Source organism: Hipposideros armiger, unplaced genomic scaffold, assembly GCF_001890085.2.
Source record: "Hipposideros armiger isolate ML-2016 unplaced genomic scaffold, ASM189008v1 scaffold_1050, whole genome shotgun sequence".
Lineage (NCBI taxonomy): Eukaryota > Metazoa > Chordata > Mammalia > Chiroptera > Hipposideridae > Hipposideros > Hipposideros armiger.
Window position 1 is genome coordinate 209,435 of NW_017732400.1, and position 7,683 is coordinate 217,117.

The 7,683-nt window shown below is 40.5% G+C and overlaps 1 pseudogene; it reads left to right on the forward strand.

The window, feature by feature from the left end:
- Positions 1-3,441: 3,441 nt before the first annotated feature.
- On the forward strand, positions 3,442-3,894 carry LOC109376096 (NADH dehydrogenase [ubiquinone] 1 beta subcomplex subunit 9 pseudogene; annotated as a pseudogene).
- Positions 3,895-7,683: the final 3,789 nt, after the last annotated feature.

A 7,683-nucleotide genomic window follows, 5' to 3' on the forward strand; every position in this document is an offset into this window, starting at 1 on the left:
TAAAAATATCAATTAAATCCAGCTGTTCTAAAGTGTCATTTAAGGCCACTGTTTCTGTGTTGATTTTCTGTCTGGAGGATCTGTCCATTGGTGACAGCAGAGTGTTGAAGTCCCCTACTATGATAGTGTTGCTGTTGATCTCTGTCTTTATGTCTGTCAAAATATGTTTTATTAATTTACGATCGCCTATGTTGGGTGCATAGATGTTTACTAGGGTTATGTCCTCTTGTTGAATCGATCCTGTTATTATTGTATAGTGTCCTTCTTTGTCTTTTATTGTAGTCTTCATTTTAAAGTCTATTTTGACCCAAATAAGTATTGCTACTCCAGCTTTTTTCTCATTTCCATTTGTGAGAAATATCTTATTCCATCCCCTTACTTTCAGTCTGTGTGTCTTTTGATGTGAGATTAGTCTCTTGTAAACAGCATATGCATGGGTCCTGTTTTCTTATCCACTCAGCCACTCTGCCTTTTTTGATTGGAGCATTTTGCCCATTCACATTTAAAGTGATTATTGATAGGTGCATATTTATTGCCATTTTGTTATATGTATTTCTGATCTTCCTGGGTTAGTTTCTTTCCCCCTTCTGTTTAAAAAATCTCTTTTAGCATTTCTTGCAATGCTGGCTTGGTGGTAATGAATTCCTTAAGTTTATTCTTTTCTGAGAAGCTCTTTATTGCTCCTTCAATTTTAAGTGATAGCCATGCTGGGTAGAGCAATCTTCGTTGTAGGCCTTTATTTTGCGTCACTTTGAATATTTCCTGCCACTCCCTTCTGGCCTACAGAGTTTGTGTAGAAAAGTCAGCTGTTAGTCTTATAGGAGTTCCTTTGTATGTAACCTGCTGTCTTTCTCTTGCTGCTTTTAGGATTCTGTCTTTGTCATTAACCTTTGCCATTTTTACTATGATGTGTCTTAGTGTGGACCTGTTTGGGTTCAGCTTGTTTGGAACTCCCTGCACTTCCTGGGCTTGTATGTCATTTTCCTTCACCAGGGTAGGGAAGTTCTCAGTCATTATTTCTTCAAGTACATTCTTGATCCCTTGCTTCTTCTCTTCTCCTTCTGGTATTCCTATGATGCGAATGTTGTTGCGCTTGATGTTGTCCCACAGCTCTTAAACTATTTTCATTGTTTTTTATTCTTTTGTTGTTGTTGTTGTTCCAATTGGGCGATTTCTGCTATTTTGTCTTCTAAATCACTGATCCGATCCTCTGCTTCATCTAATCTACTGGTGATTCCTTCGATTGTGTTCTTCATTTCAGTTATTGTATTCTTTAGTTCTACCTGGTTATTTTTTATGATTTTTGTATCCTTCTTTATGTCCTCCCTAAGTTCCTGAAACATTCTTATCATCAGTGTTCTAAACTCTGTCTCTGAAAGGTTGGATACCTCTGTTTCATTTAGTTCCATTTCTTGAGGTTTATTCTGATCTTTTACTTGGGACATGTTTCTTTGTTTCTTCATTCTGACTGTCACTCTGATTACTTCGATGTATTAGATCACTTAGAAAGAAAAAATAAAGAAAGAAAAAAAAAGAGAAAGAAAAAAAGGGGGGGAGGGGCTCTCCACCTGATTTAATCTGCGGACCACTTGCTCAGCAATAGAGAGATTCTGGGTGACTCAGCACCAGCTGCTGAGGGGAAAGGCTCAGTAGATCATGCGACGACCTCCCTCTAGACTTGAAGTGAGCTTCCCACAATTATGCTGTGTGCTCTGGATCCGTGCTCACCTCCAAAAATCCTCACAGGTTGTTGCGGGCTGTCTGCTGCTGCAAAAAACCCTTGTGGCCTGCGGAGGTAGGGGCCAGGGACCAGGGGCTCAGAGTGCCCCTGGCAACACAGCTCTAGGTGGGCGGGGCAGGCCCCCATGGCAGCAGTTGAAAGACAAATAATAAGAAGTGTTGCAGAGGCTGTGGAGAAAAAGGAACCCTCATACACTGTTGGTGGGAATGCAGATTGGTGCAACTGCTATGGAAGGCAGTGTAGAGGTTCCTCAAAAAATTAAGAATAGAATTGTCATATATCCCAACAATCCCTCTTCTGGGCATGTACCCAAAAAAATGTGAAAACATTCATCAGTAAAGATATATGTGCTCCTATGTTCATTGCAGCTTTATTTACGGTGGCAAAGACATGGAAACAACCAAAGTATTCTTTGACAGATGATTGGATAGAGAAGATATTGTATATATACAGAATGCAATACTATTCTGCCATAAAAAAGATGAAATAATGCCATTTGAAACAACATGGCTCGATCTTGAGATTATTATGCTCAGTGAAATAAGTCAGACAGAAAAAGTCGAGAACCATATGATTTCACTGATATGTGGTATACAAAACTGAATACAACAAAGAAACAAGACAAACAAATGAAGAAACAAAAATTCATAGACACAGACAATAGTTTAGTGGTTACCAGAGGGTAAGGGATAGAGGGGGAGGTAGATGAGGGTAAAGGGGATCCAATATACGGTGATGGAAGGATAACTGACTCTGGGTGGTGAACACACAATGTGATATATAGATGACGTATTAAAGAATTGTACACCTGAAGTCTGTGTAACTTTGCTAACCATTGTCACCCCAATAAACTTAAAACAAACAGAAAAACACCTCATTCAAGATACAATAATGAACAAACAAAGCATACCAGTTGAAAAAAACCTAAACTATAGATAAATAAATTAAAGTAGAAAGCTAAAGTGTTTCTCCCCAACCTATCCTCCAGTCCTGCCTGGTTCATAAATGATGACATGTGCTTTAGCCATTCCTTCAGCAAATATTTGTCTCATTTAGTCCTCACAATGATCCCATGAGGTAAGAACTATTACTATGCCTTTAAAAAAAATTGTGGTAGGGGCTGGCTGAGTGGTTCAGCTGGTTAAGAGCACAAACTCTGAGCAACAGGGTCACCGGTTTGATTCCCACATGGGCCAGTGAGCTGAGCCCAAGCTGAACTGCAGCTGAGCTGCCAACAGGTGGCAGGATGGCTCAGCTGGTGACAGCACATGCTCCTAAAAACAAGCTTGCTGGTTCGGCTCCCGCATAGGATGGTGGGCTATGCCCACCTGCAACTAAGATTGAACACAGCATCTTGAGCTGAGTGGACACAAGCTGCCGACGGGCAGCTGGATGGCAACTGAACTTGGAGCTGAGCTTGCTGCACTCTCCACAACTAAGATTGAAAGACAACAACTTGGCTGCTTCCCTTCTTCAGTTCCCCCAACACTGTTCCCCTTCCCCAATTCCCCAATAAAATCTTAAAAAAAATTGTGGTGAAACATACATAACATAAAAGTTACCACATTAGAGAGCCCTGGTGGCTGCTGAGGGTGAGTGGGCCATCATGGTGGCCTGGCCTACATGATGCAACAACAGACGGTGTTGCAGCTTTATAAGCGAGTGCCATGCCTCCTCGAGTCGAGGTACATCCAACAGAGATGAGACCATGGTGTAAAGAACATAATAATGAAAAGGGTTATGGTGAAGGCCGCCAGCTGCTGAGGGAGCCAGAGAAATAATTCTGACAGTCAGCATCCACAGCCATCTGTCTTCCCTGACTCTCCTGGGGGCACCTCCTCTGAGAGATACGAGTGTTACAGGTTCCTGCATGATGCTTGGGTGACTGGCATCCTTCTGAGAAGGCAATGTGTCTTGATATCTTTGTCAAGAGAGAGCAGTGGAAGACACTGCAAAGGGAAAGCAAGGGGTGAGAGGTTAAGCAGCCGCAAGAGAACACTTGTCTGGTGGTCCTGACTGAAGCTTTGCCCCCTGCCTGAAAGAAAAGTGACTTGTCCCCATTGTGGTGGCATATTGTGACCAGACCCTGGGAGCGGCCCATGAAGAGAAAGAAAGAGGAAGACACCTCACCATTCATGCTTGCAAGGAAATAAGTTAAAGAATATAACCATTTTTAAGCATACAGTTCAGGGGCATTAAGTACATTCACACTGTTGTGCAGCCATCACCACTGTCCATCTCTAGAGTTTTTCCATCTTCCCCAACTGAAACTGTGTACCCAGTAAACAAAATCCTCCAATTCCCTCTTTCCCTCAGGCCCTGGCAACCACCATTTTACTTTCTGTCTCTTTGAATTTATTCCAGATACCTCATAATATTATATTTGTCCTTTTGTGACTGGCTTTTATTTCATGGAGCATACTGTCTTTGAGGTTCATTTGTATTGAATGTATTTGTCAGAATTTTCTTCCTTTTTAAGGCTGAATAATATTTCATTGTGTGTGTATACATTTGTTTATCCATTCGCCCATTGATGGACACTTGGGTTGCTTCCACCTTTTGGCTGTGGTGAATAATGCTGCTATGAATGTGGGTGTATGCATCTGTTCAACTTATGCCTTTATTTTAAATAACAGCTATATTGAAATATAATTCATATACCATACAGTTTACCTTTTTAAAGTGTACAATTGAATGGTTTTTAGTATACTCACATAGATGTGCCACCAACACCACAATCAACTTTAGAACATTTTCATCACCCTCAAAAGAAACCCCGTACCCATTAACAGCCACTCCCAATTTACCCTCAGATCCTTCCCTCTTTAGCCCTAGGCAACCACTAATCTACTTTTTGTCTCTATCGATCAGTTGGCCTAGTCTGGACATTTCATATAAATTAAATCATACAACATGTGGCCTTTTGGTCTAGCTTCGTTCACTTAGCATAGTGTTGTCAAGGTTCACCCACATTGTAGCATTGATCAATAGTTTGTTTCTTTTTATTGCCAAATACTGTTTCATTGTGTAGGTATATATGCCACATTTTATTTATCCATTCATTTGGACATTTTCGTTGTTTCTACGTTTTGGCTATTACGAATAATGCTGATATGAACATTCATGTACAAGAATGTGTGTGGATATTGTTTTCAATTCTTGGATATATACCTAGGAGTGGAATTTCTAGGTCATATGGTAAATCTATGTTTAACCTTTTGAGGAACTGCCAGACTGTTTTCTAAAGTGACTGTGCCATTTGACATTCCCACCAGCAGTGTATGAGAGTTCCAATTCTTCCATGCTGTCTTTTGGATTCTAACCATGTCAGTGGGTATGAAGTTGTATCACATTGTGGTTTAGATTTGTATTTCCCTGCTGGCTAATGATGTTGAGCATCTTTTTATGTGCTTATTGGCCATTTGAATATCTGTGGAGGAATGTTCATTCAGATCCTTTGTCCATTTTTAAATTGAGTTGTCTTTTATTACTGAGTTGTAAGAGCTCTTTATATATTCTTATATAACTTATATAATCATATATGTGCCCTTAACAGATATGATTTACAAGTATTTTATCTCATTCTGTGGGTCATCTTTTCATTTTCTTGATGGTGATCTTTGAGGTACAACAATTAAAACCCTTTTTTAAATACACTTTATTTATTTTTTTAAAAATTTATTTATTTATAAATTTTATTGGGGAACAGTGTGTTTTTCCGGGACCCATCAGCTCCACGTCAAGTCATTGTCTTCAATCTAGTTGTGGAGGGCACAGCTCCCTGGTCCATGTGGGAATCAAACTAGCAAGCTTGGTGTTATGAGCCTGCACTCTAACCACCTGAGCTAACCAGCCGCCCAACAATTTTAAATTTTGATGAAGTCCTACTTATCTATTTTTTTCTTTTGTTACTTGTGCATTTGGTGTTATGTCCAAGAAACCATTACCTAATCCAGGGGTTGGCAAACTGTGGCTTGCGAGCCACATGCGGCTCTTTAGGTACATATATGTGGCTCTGAAGTAAAATTGAAAATGAAATAAAACTATCATAGTTTCATTTATAAAATTTTTAAAGCATATTATTCACATATTGGTGATTTCATTTGTTTTACTTCAGAGTCACATGTATGTACTCAAAGAGCCGCATGTGGCTCATGAGCTGCAGTTTGCTGACCCCTGACCTAATCCATGGTCACAAAGATTCATGCCTATGTTTTCTACCAAGAGTTTGGTAGTTTTAGATCTTACACTTAAGTCTTTGATCCATTTTGAGTTAATTTGCATATGTGGTGTGAGGTAGAGATCCAGCTTCATTCTTTTGTGTGTGGATATCTACGTGTGCCAGCGCTAGCTTGCTTTTTTACAGATGAAAAAATTGTAAGCTCCATGAGAAAAAGGACTGTGCCTCGTTTTGCTCTCCACTGTGTCCTCAGGATTCACTTTAGCCCTGTGCCTGACACATACAAAATGCTCAATAAATACAGGCCGAACAATTGAATCTATAAGTGACTGAGATTTAGAGAAGTTAAATAACATTCATAGATCAGTCAGCTGGAAGTGGCCAGACATGTTTCATATCCAAGGCTTTTTACTTATTTCTAATTGAGTTTTTGTGCTGTGAAACTTTCTCAGATTACTAAAAGCTCTTTACCACAAGAAACTAGATTTCCTCCAAGTTTCATTTGTTGCCTCTCCCTGTATCATTCCAGTGATTCCATTGTTTGTGAACAGCCAAACTTTTCAAATCTAACGAACTAGTGTCTTTTCTGACTCCCTACCCCTCCCATACTCTCCCCCTGTTATAGAGACAAAGGCCCCACTTCCTTCTATGGTAGTTTTTAGCTGGAAAGTTCTAGATAGCCTGACCACAGCCTCCTGCTGTACAATTTACCATAAATCCCCAGGAGTGTTTGTTTTAACCATTTATTATGGGACCTGGTTTGATGTGGGAGGCCTTTTGGGTACATGGGAAGCTTTGTGCTGCACTGTGTAAAGCACAGCCTGAGGGAGTCTGTGTCATTGCTCTGGCTCTGATGTGGCACCCCTTTTTGGACTGTGGTTTCTGATTCCGGTAGAGCTTACCATCTCAGAGGAGAATGAAGCCAGGGGGCATAAACTCCAGTTATAGAACGTTTTGATGGATTCACCTTGTTTTGAATGAGGACAAAGAAGAGTCCTGAAGAGAAAAAGAGATATGTTCTCAAAGTTTCTGAAATTAAAGCCCAAAACTATGGTGAGAATTGGGTTGAATTACCACTCCCACCCTGACAGTGTTGAGTTTGAGCTCCCCCTGTTGGATGCTTTGGAAAATAATTATTTGAACTCCAGGCAAAATTAAGACAAACAAAAGAAAATTTACTGAGAGAGAGCTTTCTATATGTATTTGGTATTTCAGGCATCTCATTTTATCCTAAAGTAATCCTATAAGTAGGGTTAATCAATCCTATTCTGCAGATTTGGAAACTAAAACTTGCCCAAGGTCACACAGGGATTTGAACCCCGAGCTTTCCCCAACTCCCTAAAGTCCTCTGGGCCAAGGCAGCCACAGCTGAAACGGCAAGTGAGGGCAGGTCCTTCCTTTCCTTCACTTCCACTGGGTCTGTTGCTCATTTGTCATGACATCCCAGGGGCCCAGGGATGCTCTGTTTTAGCGATTCCCCCCTTAACCAGTAGTGTGCTAGAGCCAACTCAAACTGACTGGTGAGAGTAACTGTTAAATAATCAGAATTTTACAAGCTGGTTGTAAAACCATTGATAGTTGGAAATTGGTCATGGGGGAGAGGGAGTATTTACACGGTGGAAATTGGTAACCTCACAAATCCAGGATTTCAATGCCCCATGCTGGTTATCAGCATGCCACTGTAACTGGACTCTCTGCCCAGGTCCTAAATGCCCCTAACTGAGCACTAACTTTGATGCCCTGAGTGATTGCTAAGGACTAT